Below are 19,459 nucleotides of genomic sequence, written 5' to 3'. Positions count from 1 at the left end.
TGTTTGGTAGATATACTATCCCCTTACTACCAACAAACGTAGTGGTTGTTTGCTTTTGCTGGTGCTAACAGGAATGAACAAGGACGAAAGAAGGTAGAGTTTAACGTACCGTCAACATCAGGGTCATTAGAGACGGACCGCAAGCCCTGTATGTTTCAAATATGGGGAAGAAAATCGTACGTGCTGTTTTAGAGCAATTATCCAGGTATTTGCCGGGAGCGATTTAGGGAAATGCGGGAAAATCTAAATCTGGATGGCCGGATGCGGATTTGAACCGCCGTCCTTCAGAATACGAGTCCAATGTGCTAAGCACTGCGCCACTTCGCTCGGTATCTGGGCTGGCATCTTGGCCAATGAATGAACGATAAACGATACAGTATAGTGTCGGAAAAGGGATGGCCACATTCCACCAATTTTTGTTTGTGTTGATCACTCTTACTGCTTTGTTGTCATGTGTGGGGTAAAGCCAAACATCGTGTCTTACTATACTGCTCCGAGCACGTTCCTTTCTATGGATTGCGGAGAGACTTAAAATTCTGAAAGTTGCGAGAATCCATTTTTAAATAGTAATCCATCAATGCAATCCTTTAATTAACTGCCCTTGTTAAAACCAAGACGATAAGGTCGGTCGGGGTGGAAGAGCACAGACAATTATTATTCTTGTCGAGTGCTATCCGCGAATAGAATACGAAGGGGATAATTATTGTGGAACACCATGTAACCCCCGGCACTCACTGAAAGGTGTTTTTCGGCGTACTGATCTAAATTATAAACCAGCACGTTCTTTGGATATCATCATTCAACTTAATACTGATCTTTAGCAGTTGTGAAGTAATGAGGAATCAGCGTTGTGGCAGGACGACGCTCGACGACAGGTACGCAATGAACTAAGCTAAAGGGAAGGACCGTCAGTGTAACAGCTATCGCGAAAGACAGCTAACCTCTCTTGCTGGATAGATATATCGCGATCATGGTCGTATTTTAATGATTGGTTGCACTATAATGCAAATAAATAGCAACTTGAAACATAATTACGACCTCTACCTGCTGTGTATGAATATGAGACGACGCATTTTCTCCTGTCTCGGCAAGGTTGCTAGGATCAGTGACCACAGTCTGTTCAGGAAAACACCATCCTTACAATACTCTGCGATGTATATCAACAAACTCTCGACTGAATTTGGTCTTCTGTTAGTATTGCCAGCATATTTGTAAAGCAGATTTCATATTGGAAACCAACTGTGCAACTGCTCCTTAAATAAATAGATAAATAAAAACTGGTAGATTAGCAGCATTTTCTTTACAGGCTTCGAAAAGTTTGGCGATATGTTACCATGTACGGTTACAATTTTCCTTTGCGCACTCAAAGGACTTTTGTACAGGATTATTGCAACCCAGTTATTATCATATTATATGACAGCAGAGACTGATTACAGAGGAAGTGATCAGATTTACATTTATGAAGCGGCATTAATCCTTATGACAAACTCACACAGCTCGCACTGAAATCTGAAGTGATTTGGCTTTCCGTGAAGCTTTCCATGACTCAACCACACAAGAAATTTGGTGGCTGGGACATTATTTGCCTTCTACAGTAGAGCTGTGTCCTAGAGAGAACCTAGGGCCAATATTAGTTTTACGGGTGTGTCCGTCTTTAAAGTAACTTTTGTTTATAAAAATTTCGAGAAAAGCAAACTGTTAGCAGGATCCTGGGTGGGGAGCTTCCCAGCCTACTCAGAGCGACGTGCGCCATGCGTGGCTTGGCGCGTCCTTGAGTTTCGCAGGTGCCAGCCAGCGTCACGCGTCCTCGGAAATTTACTCGTTACGCTCTCAGGCAATAACATTGTGGCGACCTTCTCCGGTTATTAACGTCATCCTCAACATTGACAGTGATTAACAAGGACTAAAAAGTACTGTGATTGCAGCACAAGGACATTCGACACATAGCTATTGTCTTGGGATATAAGTGAGTTTAAAAATACTTTCGGCATGAAATTCGAGTGGATTCTTTGACCTCTTCATCTGTACAGACCCTAGCTACTCTGATAAAAATTTCAGTGGGGAATCTTTTGCATAAATATGATCTAGTCTTGTAAGACAAGCAAGCTATTGTACCATATTTTATGATTAGCTCCCCATGTAACTCTGCGTCATGTTTGCTTGGCGGGAAAAAATGGAAGACAGAGCAATTCTTCTTCAACACCCACATTCTTCTCCCCTAATTTCCACGCTTTACTCTCCACCCTTTTCGAGTCAATGCCAGTTCCGTCATGTCCGTATAAAAATAAATCCTCCAGAACAGGCCATGAAAGCCCAACGGTACCGACCGGCCGCCGTGTCATCCTCAGCCTATATGCGTCACTGGATGCGAAAATGGAGGGGCATTTGGTCAGCACACAGCTCTCCCGGCCGTATGTCAGTTTCCGAGACCGGAGCCGCTACTTCTCAATTAAGTAGCACCTCAGTTTGCCTCACAAGGGCTGAGTTCACCCCGCTTGCTAACAGCGCTCGGACGACCGGATGGTCACCCATCCAAGTGCTAGCCCAACCCGACAACGCTTAACTTCGGTGATCTGACGGGAACCGGTGTTACCTCTGCGGCAAGGCCGTTGGTTTCATGTCCGTATACCTCCTATAAATTAACAATAATCAGTGTTATATTTCAGTCCGAATCGACTCCTGCCATTTTCCCTCTTACTAGCCTCTTCCACTATTACATTCACAAACTCTTGGAGCCGTTTCATATATTTTTACAAATAACTATAGAAATAAATATAGATGAAATAGCTTACACTTCTATGTCGACTGCTATTCTAAGAACAATTACACGTAGGTTTACACTAGATGATGCACTGAAGAGCCAAAGAAACTGGTACACCTGCCTAATATCGTGTAGGGCCTCCGTGAGTGCGCAGAAATGACGCAAGACGCCGTGGCATGGACCCGACTAATGCCTGAAGTACTGCTGGAGGGAAATAACACCATCAATCCTGCAGGGCTGTCTATAAAACCGGTAGAGTATGAGGGGGTGGTGATCTCTTCTGACCAGCACATTGCAAGGTATCTCAGATATGCTCAATAATGTTCATCTCTGGGGAGTCTGGTGGCCAGCGGAAGTGTTTAAACTCAGAAGAGTGTTCCTGGAGCCACTTTGTAGCAATCCTTGAAGTGTGGGGTGTCGCATTGTCTTGCTGGAATTGACCGTCGAAATGCACAACGGACATCAATAGGTGTGGGTGATCAGACAGAATGCTTACGTACGTGTCACCTACAGAGTCGTATCTAGACGTATCAGGGGTCCCATGTCACTCTAACGGCACAGGCCCCACATCGTTACAGGACCTCTACCAGCGTGAACAGTCCCATGCTGACACCCAGGGTCCTTGGATTCAAGAGGTTGTCTCCATACCCGTAGTATATCCCATCGATACAATTTGAAACTAGACTCTTCCGACCAGGCAACATGCTTCCAGTCATCAATAGTCCAATGACGGTGCTGACGGGTCCAGACTAGGCCTAAAGCTTTGTGTCACGCACTCATCAAAGGCACATGAGTGGGCCTTCGGCTCCGAAAGTCGAAATCGATGATGTTTCGTTGAGTGGTTCGCAAGGTGACATTTGTTGATGGCCCAGTACTGAAATCTACAACGACTTGCGGAAGGGTTGAACTTCTGTCACGTTGAAACGTTGAACGATTATCTTCAGTCGTCGTTGGTCCTGTTCTTGCAGGATCTTTTTCCGGCCGTAGCGATGTCGGAGATTTTATCTTTTACCGGACTCCTGGTATTCACAGTGCACAAGTGAAATGGTCGTACGGGAAAACGTCCATTTTGTCGCTATCTCGGATATGTTGTGCCCCATCGCTCGTGCGCCGAGTATAACACCACGTTAAAACTCACTTAAATCTTGATAACCTGCCATTGTAGCAACAGTAACCGATGTAACAACAGTACCAGACTCTTGTTGTCTTACATAGGCGTTGCGGACCACAGTGCCATATTCTGCCTGTTTACATATCTCTCTATTTGAATATGCATGCCTATACCAGTTTCTTTGGCGCTTCAGTGTATATTGGATTTGTAGTAGTGCTAGAGAATGTGGTAAGGAAAAGATACTCTCGGAGAACACGTGGTAGTGTACGATGCTTGCAATATCTAGAAACATAGAAAAGACGGGACGGTCTCGACGTCATCGTTGTTAAAGACAGAAAATATACTAGTGTTGGACGTATTTAGGACAGGAAATCTGCTGTACGTCACACTCGGAAGAAGTAACTTAGCGAAACAGCTGTAGAGATAAATCGGAGGACAGAGGAATTTGTATTCCGCTCAGTAATGAAGTTATGGACACGTTATGGACCGTAAAAAACTAACATTGAAATATCTCGCAGTAACCCTCGATGGCATATTAACACGAAACCGTGTCTACTGACCATCCCACAGAGTAGCCTACAATGGACTGAAACTACTAAATCAACTAACCAGACGAACATGGAAATTGCATCCTTCCACCGCACTTCACACCTAATAAGCTTTAATGCGCCAGTTCTATCTTAAGCCAATGTGACATGGATTTCCGCTCTACCAAAATGTTGCAGCTCACTGCAAATGCTCAGAGGCTGTGCTCGCCGCCATCCGTATTCGTTCCGTAGTATTCATACACCTCAGCACCTGTTTTCTTTGGAATTAGAATTATTACACTCACCTTGAAGTCTGAGAGTATTTCGCCTCTCTCATCTTGCAGACCAGGTGAAGGAATTTTGTCAGCGTTCTCGCTTCCCACGCCCGGGTTCCCGGGTTCGATTCCCGGCGGGGTCAGGGATTTTCTCTGCCTCGTGATGGCTGGGTGTTGTGTGCTGTCCTTAGGTTAGTTAGGTTTAAGTAGTTCTAAGTTCTAGGGGACTTATGACCACAGCAGTTGAGTCCCATAGTGCTCAGAGCCATTTGAACCATTTTTGAATTTTGTCACGTCTGGCTCTTGCAAGGCTATCAGTTGTTCTGATGAAATGTCGTCTGCTCCAGGGCCCTTGTTTCGACTTCGGTCTTGCAGTAGTCTGTCAAATTCTTCTCGCAGTATTATATCTCCTATCTCAGCTTCATTTACGTCCTCTTCCCTTTCTAATATACTGCCTTCAAGTTCATTTCCCTTGTATAGGTCCTCTATATACACCTTTCAGCTTTCTCTTTTGTTTAGTATCGGTTTTCCATTTGAGCTCTTGGTATTCACACAGCTCCATCTCTTTTCTCCAAAGTCTTGAATTTTCCTGTAGGTGCTATCTAGTGAAATTTGCTTCTATATCCTTACATTTGTCCTCTAGCCATTCCTGCTTAGCCATTGTGCACTTCATTTCCATCTCATTGTTAGACGTTTGTATTCCTTTCATCATTTAAATTCAGTATCTCCTCTGATGTTCAAGGATTCATGCTAGGCCTTGTCTTTTTACCTATTTTCTCCTCTGAAGCAATTATTTCATCTCTCGAAAGTACCTTTTCAACTTCTTTTATATTTCATTCTACTGTTCTAGTAGCCTGATGCTTCCTCTGAAACTCTCTACAACCTGTGGTTCTTTCAACTTATCCATGTCTCATCTCCTTAATTTCCTACTTCTCTGAGATTTCTTCAATTTTAATCTGCAGCTCATTACCAATAAATTGTAATCGGAGACCACAACAGCCCCTGGAAATGTCTTAGAGTTTAAAATGTGGTTTCAAAATTTCTGTCTTGCTGCTGTATAATCAATCTGAAACATTCTGCAATCGCCAGGTCTCTTCCACGTATATAACCTTCTTTCGTGGTTCTTAAATCAAGTGTTGACGATGATTAAATTATGCTCTATGAAAAATTTTACCAGGCAGCTTCCTCCTTCATTCCTTTGCCCCGGTTAATTTTCACCTATATTTTTCCTTTTCTTCTTTTACCTAATATCGAATTGCAGTTCCCCATCACAATTAATTTTCGTCTCCCTAAACTATCTGAATGATTCCTATTGTCTCATCATACATTTCTTAAATCTGTTCATCATCTGCGGAGCTATTTGGCATATAAACTAATACTGCTGTAATGGGTGTCCGTTTAGTAATTATGTTGGCTACGATAACTTATGCACATTCTTATTTTCTTGTTCGATATTAAACATACTCCTGTATTACTCTAATTGATTTTGTATTCACAACCCTGTATTGACCTGACCAGAAGTCCTGTCCCTCTTGCCACCGAACTTCGGTTATCCCCACTATATCTAATTTCAACGATTGGCTTCTCTTTTTAAATTTTCTAACCTACCTGCCCCATTAAGGGATCTAACATTTCACGCTTCGTTTTGTCTGATGACGACATTCTCGTAAGTAGTCCCCGCAGGGAGATCCGGTTCGGGGACTATGTCACCTACGGAAAACTTTACCGGAGAGGATGCCATTACCATACGACCATATTGTATAGCTGGCTACCCTCCGGAAAAATTACTGTTGTATCCAGAATGAGATTTTCACTCTGTAGCGGAGTGTGTGCTGATATGAAACTTCCTGGCAGATTAAAACTGTGTGCGGGACCGAGACCCGAACTCGGGACCTTTGCCTTTCACGGGCAAGTGCTCTACCAACTTTTTGTTTCTTTTTATGTTTTTAGTGCTCTACCATCTTTTTTGTTTTTTCTTTTCTTTCTTTTTTGTTTTTATTTTTAATTTTTTGTTTTTTAGTGCTCTACCAACTTTTTTTGTTTTTTGTTGCTCTACCATTTTTTTACTTTTTTTGAAGAAAACAAATAAAAACCTCTTGTGTATGAAAATAAAAGACGACGTTCTTCATAAAAGAACACAATATCCTTTGAAAACGTAAAACATAAAAGGTAGCTATATTTCCACAACGGCCTTCTTTTTTTCTTTTTTCTTTTTATTTTTTTTCTGTTAACATAAATGAGTATACAGTCTCACCATCAGCAGCATTTTTTTTTTTTGGGGAGCACAGGAGAAAGAAAACAGATAGGCTGCAGATAGAGAGCTATGTGTGAAAAGGATAAACATGTGTAAGGAGAAAAAAAACTTAGAAGAGGAGGAGAAAAGAGAAGTGAAATAAAATAGGAATACTTTCCGCGCCATGCTCCACTTTGGCGCGCCATCAGAACAAAATGCATTCTGTCATTGACCATTGAAGGGGAACGTGGGATCGTCCAGTCTTGGCTGGCACGGTTCGTTGAGATTCCAGCTTTGAGGCGGGTTGGTGAAAATAATCTGTAAATAGTTCGCGAAAGTGGCCCGATAGTGTCGATGCCGGCGAAGGGTGTGGTGATGTACTTGGAGGCGTGTCCAAAAGTCCGCCGGATCGACAATGTCGTCCCGGAAGAGGTAGTTGACAGCCATGCCACTGATCCATGTGATGGCGTGCCACTTAGCCGATGGAAAGTAGGTCGTGTCGGGATATATCATCATGGTAGGAGAAACGTGATGTAGTGGTACTCGGAGGTAGAAAGCCACAATCTTCTGTAAGAGGGTCCAGACAGCTGCTGCTGGCCCACACTCAAAACGATGTAAATCTGTATCTTCGACATTGCACTTGAGGCGCAGGGGTGAGTCCACCAGTGCGATGCGATGCAGTTTCTGTCTTGTAGTATACTTGCCGTTGACGAGAAGGTACCACATAGAGGTGGTGTCAGTGGTGTGATATGGTTGGTGGATCGTTTTCAAAACTGTAGGCCATGAAACCTGGGGGTGACGTGTTTCGACGGGGTTGCGGGGTGGAGACTTTCGGAGAAGGCGGTAGATGTCGCGGGTGGTCGTCTTCCTGGTCCTGGGGAGCTCGGTGCATATGTAGCTGTACTCCAAAAAGAAACGGCCGATATGTGACATCGGAGGTGGGATGTGTGCCAAAGACGTCGGTGGGCGTCTCGAAACAGGAGCGAGCTCGGTAGTCAACATTCCAGTAAAACTAGCATTTTGGCTTTTCCATAACCGGAGCATAGTATTGGTGTAAAGTGCCGTAGTCCTGGCTCTCACATTAACCAGATCGAGGCCACCATCCCGCTTCGGTAAGGTGAGAGCTTCATACTGGACTTTGAAGATGTGTCCAGAACAAATGAAATAGCCGAAAGCCGCCTGTAACCTGGCCGCCATTGTCGCAGTGATGGGCAGAATCTGCGCTATATGGGGTATCCGGGCTGCCAGATGGATATTGACGAAGGTGACTCTCTGGCACATATTCAGCGGGCGTAGTATGTGATTTTGTATGTTGGCCCGGATGCGTTGTAGCAGCGCCCGAAAATTGATCGCCGAGGTGCGGCGAATGTCTCGCGTGTACACCAATCCGAGACAACGAAGGGTGTCCACCAGTTGAAATGGGACACCGCTGTCTGCGGGAAGGCTGCGGCCGATCTCCATGGCGCATGATTTTGCCACGTTCATAGCGCTCCCTGCCCCTGCACTGTAACGGGTAATCCACTGCATCGCAGCTTGTACGTCAGCTGCTGAACGTACGACGAGGGCCAAGTCGTCCGCGTAAGCTCGGCCCCAACTGAGCTACCCAAGCACGACTCACGCCTCGTCCTCACAGCTTTACTTCCGCCAGTACCTAGTCTCCTACCTTCCAAACTTTACAGAAGCTCTCCTGCGAACCTTGCAGAACTAGAACTCCTGAAAGAAAGTATATTGCGGAGAAATGGCTTAGCCACAACTTGGGGGATGTTTCCAGAATGAGATTTTCACTCTGCAGCAATTACTGTTGTAGTTTTCCCTTGCTTTCAGCCGTTTGCAGTACCAGTACAGCAAGGCCTTGTCGGCTGACGTTAAAAAGGCCAGATCAGTCAATTGCTAAAAGGGCTGCTGCCCTTTTTCAGGAACCACACGTTTGGCTGCTCTCGAAGGATACACCTCCGTTGTATTGCACCTAAGCTTTGGCTATCTAAATTGCTAAGGCACCAAGTCACCTCTCCAACGGCAAGGTCCATGGTTGATTGGGGGATGAGGAAGAGGGTAGTAGAGGAATGTAATAATGCCAATTGCAAAAACGGTAGGTGCTGATAGGTATAAATAGTACCGAACTATAAGTTTAATAATTAAGATTGCAGATTACTGATGCGAATTCCTTACAGACGATTGACGCCTAATCGTCCCTCCAATTGAGTATAGCTTCCGTCCTGACTCCACCAAAATCTAACGAATCTCTCAACATGCTCGAAGGCCGTGCTCTGTGCCTTGCTTTTCGTGTGCTCCTGTTGGCACCCACTAAGATCCTGTACGATTTTTAAAATTTTTCCTCTATTGTCCCTGCCACTGAAAACCTTCTGATTTTCTACCTTCCCACATTCCCACAAAGTGGACACCAACCCAGCTACACAATAGTTTCACCAGTAATTGTTAACCTTTGTACTCTACTGATTTTGCACCAACACGTCTCCTCCCCTCATATCTACAAACTCTGAAACGAAATTTTAACAGCTTCCCCTTGCCTGACCGTGAAGTCCACGCGGAAATGTAGTCATTATTACAGGTTTAAACAATACTCATGTTTGTCTCCTTGTCAGGGACCCCGCATCTTCCCTGCAACCCCCGCCTCCCCCCTTTATAAACGCTTAGTCCGGGCTCTACCTCCCTAACTCTTTTATCCTAAATCTTTTCCAAAACTTACTTCAAAACTAGACAGTTCAATAAAGGGAACTTTGCCAGTTTTTATAAATACTGGTATCATCTGACTATTTTATAAAGTATATAAAAATATTTTACTTGCAATATTCAATATAATAATTTTAAAAACACGTTCATAATTTAAAACAAATTTAAAAACATAAAATACGTTTATCTGTTTTATTACTGCTCTCTGCTGAGGAGAGACAATGTATTGCTGCTGGCCAACCCACTCCCTCACTGGCTAGAGAGAAAGTTACAAGATTTATCTCTATTGACTCGCCTGAGTTCTCCGACGTTCTGCTTACTCGAAAGCATTATAAATATTGTGATTGGAATTGGCTGTCACGATGACAAGGCGGATGGAATGATGCACCATACTGTGTCATCTTGCTCGCCGTAAGATTTTCTGTGGGCTTCTACAGAAAAACTGAGGCACTCGATGGCACCCTAGCGGCTGTAGCCTTCCCGGTGAGGACGCATCCAACGGACGACGCGGGTCTCGGCGGGCGCTTGTCGCGGACGGTGATCCCCGGGTGGCTTGCGCGCGTTGTGCAAGCAGTTACGTCCAGTGACGCAAGGCGGAGGAAAGCAGGAGCGGTGCCGTGTGACGGAGCCTTACATAAGGCGGCGGCGGCGGCCACTTCCAGCCGTGGCCGGCGGGCCCTCCGCTTCCACTTTCTCCCGCTTCCTTTTTGCGACGCCCGGACGGGGCGCTGCGCTCTGACAGAAAAGGAGTGCCCAGCCAACCACTGCCCCAGGGCCTTCTGTGTTTGGCCCGCATCCCAGAAGATCCCGTTAGCTACGTTCACATAAGCAGCTGCGGAAACGAAAGGACGATGGAAACTGGATTATTTGTATGTCACCTACCAGGACTGGATACATGAATATACAACTATTTTGGCATACTACAGTATACGAACTACTTAGATTGTTTTGATGTCGAGCGATATTCGTTTCTTCAATTCACCCCCCCCCCCCCCCCGCCGATCGTGTTTTATTTTGTCTACTTACCTTGCCATTAGATTCTCGTCTCGGTCTTTTCATGGGTGTTGCAATCGAGCGATACACCTTGGTCTACAGGGTGGCGCACGAAATATGTTACCATTTTGTTTTTGAATATAAACTTTATTGTCAATACAGTCTGAAAGGAACATATACTACAGTGAAGAGCCGTCCATGGAGATTTGTTCTAACTCAGCACATGCTCAATACGTCCACCATTTCGTTTCCTAACTTCCTTCAAACGATCACTGAAGTTAGTGATTACCCTACGGCACATATCTTCCGTAATTTCACTTCAAGCTTGAAGAATAAGTCTTCTGAGCTCCATTAAATCACGTGGACGTTTCGGAAAAATTTTTCCCTTTAGGTACCCCCAAAGAAAAAAGTCACGTGGATTTTGGTCTGGACTATTGGGGGACCAATTTTGTCCGTCACTGAAGCGACCTGGAAACCTGAGTGAAATGATCCGCATGTCGAAATGCTCGTGTAAAACTCCAGCACAGTGTTTGTAGTATGTGGCCTTGCTACATCTTGCATGAACCACTGCGTGTTGAAGGGCAAGGCAGTAGCAAGAAGCTGTGGAATGAAGCTATTGCGAAGCATGCTCAAATAACGCTCGATGTTCACAGTTTCTGCAAAGAAAAAGGGCCAATAAGTCCAAGACTGGAAATTGCTGCCCACGCTGTAATCCTCGGAGCATAATGTTGTCGTTCATGAAGCACTTGTGGGTTTTCAGTGGCCCAAAAGCGTACATTTTCTTTGTTAACCACACCGTCTAAATGAAAATGAGCCTCGTCTGAAAACCAAACGTTGTTGCGAGTTTCTTCCCTATCCTCCACCCACTGAGCAAACAGTAGTCTCTACTGCTTGCGTTCTTCAGTGAGCTTCTGTGCACAGGTCATCTTGTATGGGTACAAAAGGAGGTCACTTTTAAGAATGCGTTGAACGGAGCGTCTTGATATTCCCAGTTGCACTGCTGCCTTTCTGCACGATTTCTCGGGACTTCACTGTAGAGCAACTCATACCGCTTCAATATTCTCCGGCGAACAAACAGGCTTAGGACGAGGTCGCTTCGCTTCCAATACTGTTCCTTCCTAAACAAATTTATCGTACAACTTGTCGATGGTCTTCTTGCAAGGGGTCCATCCTGTGTTAAACTGTTGTCGAAAACACCTCCGAGCCACAGCAAGGCTTTTCGTTTCATGAAAAAGTAACACAGTTTCCGATCGTTGCTGTATCGTCAGTCTTCTTGTCAGCCAGTGATGCTTACTAGTCTCCTAGCGGCAGTATCGTGGATTACACTTCATTTCATAACTCATTTGTTTTTCCAAGCTCTGCTGGTACTGCTGTAGAGATCCCAGATGGATATCTAATGTGCATCGTAAACTGTGGTTCAAATGGCTCTGAGCACTATGGGACTTAACATCTATGGTCATCAGTCCCCTAGAACTTAGAACTACTTAAACCTAACTAACCTAAGGACAGCATACAACACCCAGTCATCACGAGGCAGACGTAAACTGTGACAGAAACAATTGGTAACACATTTCGTGCGCCATCCTGTATTTAGCTTCCTAAATACAGGGTTATTACAAATGATTGAAGCGATTTCACAGCTCTACAATAACTTTATTATTTGAGATATTTTCACAATGCTTTGTACACACATACAAAAACTCAAAAAGGTTTTTAGGCATTCACAAATGTTCGATATGTGCCCCTTTAGTGATTAGGTAGACATCAAGCCGATAATCAAGTTCCTCCCACACTCGGCGCAGCATGACCCCATCAATGAGTTCGAAAGCATCGTTGATGTGAGCTCGCAGTTCTGGCACGTTTCTTGGTAGAGGAGGTTTAAACACTGAATCTTTCACATAACCCCACAGAAAGAAATCGCATGGGGTTAAGTCGGGAGAGCATGGAGGCCATGACATGAATTGCTGATCGTGATCTCCACCACGACCGATCCATCGGTTTTCCAATCTCCTGTTTAAGAAATGCCGAACATCATGATGGAAGTGCGGTGGAGCACCATCCTGTTGAAAGATGAAGTCGGCGCTGTCGGTCTCCAGTTGTGGCATGAGCCAATTTTCCAGCATGTCCAGAGACACATGTCCTGTAACGTTTTTTTCGCAGAAGAAAAAGGGGCCGTAAACTTTAAACCGTGAGATTGCACAAAACACGTTAACTTTTGGTGAATTGCGAATTTGCTGCACGAATGCGTGAGGATTCTCTACCACCCAGAGTCGCACATTGTGTCTGTTCACTTCACCATTAAGAAAAAAATGTTGCTTCGTCACTGAAAACAAGTTTCGCACTGAACGCATTCTCTTCCATGAGCTGTTGCTACCGCGCCGAAAATTCAAAGCGTTTGACTTTGTCATCGGGTGTCAGGGCTTGTAGCAATTGTAAACGGTAAGGCTTCTGCTTTAGCCTTTTTCGTAAGATTTTCCAAACCGTCGGCTGTGGTACGTTTAGCTCCCTGCTTGCTTTATTCGTCGACTTCCGCGGGCTACGCGTGAAACTTGCCCGCACGCGTTCAACCGTTTCTTCGCTTCTGCAGACCGACCCGTTGATTTCTCCTTACAGAGGCATCCAGAAGCTTTAAACTGCGCATACCATCGCCGAATGGAGTTAGCAGTTGGTGGATCTTTGTTGAACTTCGTCCTGAAATGTCGTTGCACTGTTATGACTGACTGATGTGAGTGCATTTCAAGCACGACATACGCTTTCTCGGCTCCTGTCGCCATTTTGTCTCACTGCGCTCTCGAGCACTCTGGCGGCAGAAACCTGAAGTGCGGCTTCAGCCGAACAAAACTTTATGAGTTTTTCTACGTATCTGTAGTGTGTCGTGACCATATGTCAATGAATGGAGCTACAGTGAATTTATGAAATCGCTTCAATCATTTGTAATAGCCCTGTATTTTGCTCAATTGTATCTAATTTTATTTAAGGGTCCAATTCTTTTGGTGTCTTCGTTATATACAAAAATGTTAGTGTTAATCAGTTTAATTAATTTGTTCCTTGGAATTTAATTGATGTTATTTCTAATTTAATGGCGATATCGAAGATAATGTCCTAAGTATTCAGATAACGTTCGGGTAATTATCATCGCGCTTATTAAGTAGGGCTTCCTTATGGAAATTGCTCTCTGAAACTCTCTGCTGCCCGACGTCCCGCTGCTAGGTTTGTCGCAGGCTAGAAACCCGAAGAAATTAGAATCCTCGCAGCAGAATATTCAGTAGTTCTCTATGTAATGTCACCGTTTGAGATAGGAATCTGGCAGTATCATCCTTCCAAGGGAAACCTCAAACGGGAGGAAACCGCTTTTTCGGTGAACAGAGTTTCTCCCAGCAAAGTTCTGACCGTGCGCACCCTCGCAAATTTTCTACCAAAGTCCGTTTGTCCGAATGTCTGTTCCGATGTGCAAAGGGTTGTGATTCGTATACACAGTATCACCTGACAAAAATGGTAATTACCTCTTGAAACTAAACAATGATGTATTTCTACATACTCTTCTTATACAGCAGTAATTAGCGTTTGTACTTAACTCATTTCGACTTTCTCCATTCATTAATTTTTGAATTCAAAAAATTCACAAAATGGCAAACTTCCAACAATAGATTCCATTAGCGTTATACAGAATTCAGTAGGCATCCATACAGTCGCATGACTAACACCAGAGTGAGTTATTTCGTTTCCTTCACAGCTTACGAGTATCTCCTGGTCCAGAGAGAAGCGCTCGGCGCCACAGCAGTCTCTCGCAGTCACAAATCAGAGATTGTTTGCTGTGTAACATGTTTTGGTTAAAACTCGGGTAGCTGGCGTGTCATCGCATCAGCTACAGTGACTAAATAAAAGCTTTCCACGGTGTCTCAGTAACGTCAGTAAGCGTATCAGTAAACACTCGCACCCTACAGATGGACAGTCGGCATAATTTAAACACTCGCATCCCACATATGGAAGACACATTGAGATGTCATGTTAACCCCAATGCCGCACCATACTGATCGAACACATATTGTGATGCGATATTACACCTTAATGCAATTGTCTACTTTCCTATGTCTTCTGCCAATTTCCAATGAGTACCCTCCTTCGCTTGAAGTGTAATCCCCAATTTCCTATTGGCTCTTCATTGAATGCTTATGTTTCATTACTACAAGTAAAACCAGTGACAAACACTGATTGTGATCCCTCCGTTCCAGACACATCGCACTCGTGATACCTCTCTTTAGTTTACCAAAATATGAAATGAAATGTACTTATGGTATTTTTGACCAAGATCGCCTTTCGGGTAGTTCGGTCGTCTGGTGCCAGTCTTTTTACACGTCGTCACTTCGGCGACTTGCACGTCGATAATTGTTGGAAGTCAGCGGGAGTGTCATGGGGTAGCACCTGCAGACTGCCACCGGCTGTGTCATGGATAGACTACCATAGAGACAGGAGCAGCGTCATGGAGAAGCATCTCCAGATTGCCATCGACTTGTGCGTCGATTATGATGACAACAACGCACACAGAAACAGTGCCGAGACGAGAAAATCATCGAACCGTCCAGCAATCGAACCCGGGGACCCGTGGTCAAGTGTCAGCAACGCTGACTACGAGTTGCTGAGAGTTTACCAAAACCACTCCCCATCAGGCGGTGTCTTCAATTGCCCTAAGCACACGAGCTCGTTATCTAGCTCTACGTCCTCATTTTCAGTTTGTATTACCCCCTCACCGACATGTTGATATGTGAGTCTTATATTACTATTATAAATAATTAAACCGTGTTATCATATTTGCTCCATTAGTGTGTTCCATTCGTTGTTGAGGTTTGTCTGCTCTATAGACAGACAGTAAAGTGTTATCAGTAAAGTAAGGTGGTTTAGGACCGCTCCAGTAAGACTCATTCATTCTTCACCTCCAAATTTAAGGCCACGATGAATAGCTCCTTGTCGGACGCTTGCTTCAGTTCTCCATTTCCCGATATCCTCGTGAAGTCTAGAGGGATCTGCAGCACAGGTATGTACAGGGTGATTTTGCTAAATGGGGTCAAACTGCAAAAAAACTATCCCCATGAGGAAAGGGAGCAAAAAGGTCATGCCGATATGAGGATGGACATGTGTTATAAGGAAAGTAATTCCACTTAAAAGTGGAGATAAGACATGTTTGACAGTGTTGGTTTCAATTATTGAAACCACACATGAGAACGCACCAGTAAAGCTGGAATGTCCTATCTATATTAGTGTCTCAGTTCTACAGTCAAGAGTGTAGTGAGCTGCGGGACCATCGTATGGCTACATTACCCTTCGTACCATCAAAGGTACATGTCCGAGCAGGGGTGGCAGAGCTACTCGCAGGAAGTGCAGATATGCCCCGCCTGTGTAGCATTGTGAGCTGGAGCACCGTCGTATGGATACATTAGTCATCGTACCTCAAAATGATGACTTGTCCCACGAGGTGCTCTCAGTGCCAGTCCACACTCTGGGGCTGTATTGCTGCCACATCTCGTAAAGATAGCCTCATATGTGAATAGGATGGATGACAAAATTCCCAGCGCAGTGGTGGAACGTGGACGAACCAGCGACAAAACGGTCCCCATGGAGCAATTCCATAGATAATAATGCGTGCACGTATTGTAAATGATGGAAGTTGTGATGAAGAATGTTCTACGAAGTTGTCTGGCTCACCCCATGCTAGCGGACCACTTCCCTGGTACTGATACTAGGGTCACTGCCAAAGATATTACATTTTCACCTTCAAGTGGGCTACCCCACGACCTGTTGTGCTCCTTATCCCCTCATGGATCGTTTACTTCACTTTGTCCTCATCCAGCAAAATCGCTCTGTCTATTCAACGCTATACTAATACAAGAGAAACGATGACTACATTTCCGAAAGATTACCAACATTTGCATTTGATTTAGAACATATTTATTACAGGTTGGGTACAGTATAGAGGGGGATGCAGATAAGTGGGGCTTCAATCATACTTATTCCGAATACAAGAACAGTGTTTTACTTCTGTGTGTGTGTGTGTATCTTTTTTCACAGCTAGCACGGTGGACTGTTAATTTTGTATAATACTTGAACACAGTTTGTTATCACTCGCACTGTCAGTGACGCCGAACCAGGTGGAACACGCAGGCAGTTGCTGTGGTCAAAGACGGCGGAGGCTACAGAGTGAATGGCTAGCCACAAGCAAAGTCCAGAGTATAGCGAAAATCCTCATAAGCATGCGCAAACAGTCCAGACAGCGATCCGAATCTAGAAACGTAAATACAGGGAATGACAATCATTCTACAGTCAACGACGGGGATCGAAGGTTTCAGAAAATAGCGAGAACTGCTAGACAAGTATGATTTCCATGGCATTTATGGACTCTGTCGCTTCAGTGGACGGGCCAAGTGACATTGCAGCGCCCTCTGTGGGAGCTAGCTGTAGTGGTAATATGAAGTCCAAGTATCTCTGACCTTCCCTCCGTATCGATACTTGAGTTGGGTGTGGAACCCAAATCGTTGTCGGATTCTGAAGTTAATGATAGCGCGTGGTATGAAATAACTAATATTATACCTCTTGCAACATCTGCAAAGTCAACTGAAACTTAGTTTAAACAATTTTGAATAAGCTGTAAATTCTTGTCGTATTGAGAATTCATTTTTTATTAATGCAGTTAGGAAACTGAATGCTTCTGAATTAGCTGATTGACAGTTTATTAATATTACTGGATGGTCTTCTAATTCCTACATAAAGAGTAACAATTATTGAACTATATGAAATAAAATAGTTTGCATAAGGACGTTCAAACTGCACAGCTGGCCGCGGGGCATAATGGGAATTAGTATGCGTATACTCACGCGCCTTGTTGTTTCATATGGCTGAGTTCGTCAACAAGCAAAATTAGCGCATTTCGGGCACTGGAATCTCCATTTCGCCATCGAGAAGTCTCTTTACCCTCAATACTAACTGTGTGGTGTGCAGTGTCCACTCACGGAATAATCGGAGCGATATTCCTTAATGGCACGGTGATTACCAAATGGTACGTGAAGGTTTTGGGAGATGATTTCATACCCATTACACAAAATTACCTTCATTTCGACAATATGTGGATCATGCAAAACGGAGCTCGACCCCCATCGAAGCAGGAGAGTGTTTGATGTCCTGGAGGAGCACTTTGGGGATCGCATTTTGACTTCGGGGTATCCAGAGGCCACTGGCTTGGCCCTCGATTGGTTGGCATATTTTCTAGATCCGAACACATGCGATTCCTTTCAGAGGGGCTGTATTAAAGACAAGATGTACAGCAACAACGCCAAAACCATTGCTGAGATGAAAACAGCCATTCAGGAGGTCATCGACAGCATGGATATTCCGACACTTCAGCGGATCACGCACAATTTCGCTATTAGTCTGCGCCACATCATCACCAATGATGACAGGCATATCGAACATGTCATAACCTAAATCCAAATATCTGTGGAAGCGTTTACATGTTGAATAAAGTGTGTGCACGCCGTAGTTTGTAACTAATTTACGTTTTTCTTTTCATATAGTTCAAAAATGATTATCACCCTGTACTATTCACATTGCGTAAAATATCAGTTGATATTGTGTATACTGAACCTCACACAGTGAATTTTTGTTTCAATATTACGTGTGATACTCACAAGTGTCTAGGGTTTTGATGCTCTTCAGTATCTATGTCATTAACCTGCTGCCGGGCCTCGTGGTCTATTGGATGCCGGCATGGTAGCTCAGCGTGTTCGGTCAGAGGGCTGCGTGCTGTCTGTAATAAAAAAACTGAATCAAGGAATCAACGACCAACTTGAATGGATGACTTGTGACGTCCGCCCAGACCAAATGCAACGAACTATATCGAAAGAAAAAAAAAAGTGGGAAATTGTTTGCCTGGAAACTCAGAGTTCGAGGGCTCGACTTATTGTCGGACCATGAAAATTTACAGTCTGCCTTCAATCTAGCCTTCATTTGTTAATTATGTGTGGGATCGCTGAGAACGACACGTGGTTCGGATTCTACGACAAAATATATGTCCCCTTTCGCCGGCTGGATAACGGGGGGAAATTAGGGACACGCAAGTCGCCGAAGGGGAGTTCAATTGAAAGGCTTGCACCTGTGTCGCCATTGAGCCACACGAAATTATTACCCTACTTAATGAAGTTGAAGCTGTAGGGGACTGGTGCGGAACTGGCAACATACTGGAACCACCAAATATAGCATACTTCAACAGCAATTTATTATCGGAAACAACTAAACCCTTTACAATGTGAAAATACACTGTTAAATACAATCTTTGAAATTTAATGTTTTCGTCAGGCGAGAACGAGCAGCCATTAAGTACTGTAGAATATGCATTTCAACAATCAGCTGATCAAGATCAGGTCAAGAAAGTCAATTGATTAGACAAATAATTATACTTAGCAACTGAACAAATGGCTTAGTGCCCCATAATAAATGCCTACCTTGACATTGCCATTTCAAGTAATACAATTTTACATTTAAATTTCATTAAGTAACACGATGCCACGGTCATAACGACCAGTTTACGGTAACACTGACGTATCTTATGTGAATAGAATTTAACTGCAATGAAATTTAACAGCATTTGAAACAGATGTGTATGTTCACATGTGTGTGAATTCCTAAGGGACCAAACTGCTGAGGTCATCGGCCCCTAGACTTACACACTACTTACACTAACCTATGCTAAGAACAACACACACACCCATGCCCGAGGAAGGACTCGAACCTCCGGCGGGAGGAGCCGCGCAATCCATGACATGGCGCCTGCCTCAAACCGCACGGCTACTCTGCACGGTTGAAACAGATATAGTATAACTG

The 19,459-nt window shown here is 44.2% G+C and overlaps 1 protein-coding gene and 1 pseudogene across 1 annotated transcript in view; one reads left to right on the top strand and one right to left on the bottom strand.

The window, feature by feature from the left end:
• The window catches only part of LOC126236989 (circadian clock-controlled protein daywake-like), a 122,144-nt gene that overhangs the window by 56,402 nt on the left and 46,283 nt on the right, over positions 1–19,459 (top strand). The window lies entirely within an intron of this gene.
• LOC126238679 (5S ribosomal RNA) lies at positions 2,497–2,614 on the bottom strand (annotated as a pseudogene).

Source organism: Schistocerca nitens, chromosome 2 (assembly GCF_023898315.1).
Source record: "Schistocerca nitens isolate TAMUIC-IGC-003100 chromosome 2, iqSchNite1.1, whole genome shotgun sequence".
Classification (NCBI taxonomy): Eukaryota; Metazoa; Arthropoda; class Insecta; order Orthoptera; family Acrididae; genus Schistocerca; species Schistocerca nitens.
This window is presented reverse-complemented; position numbering and strand designations above follow the sequence as displayed.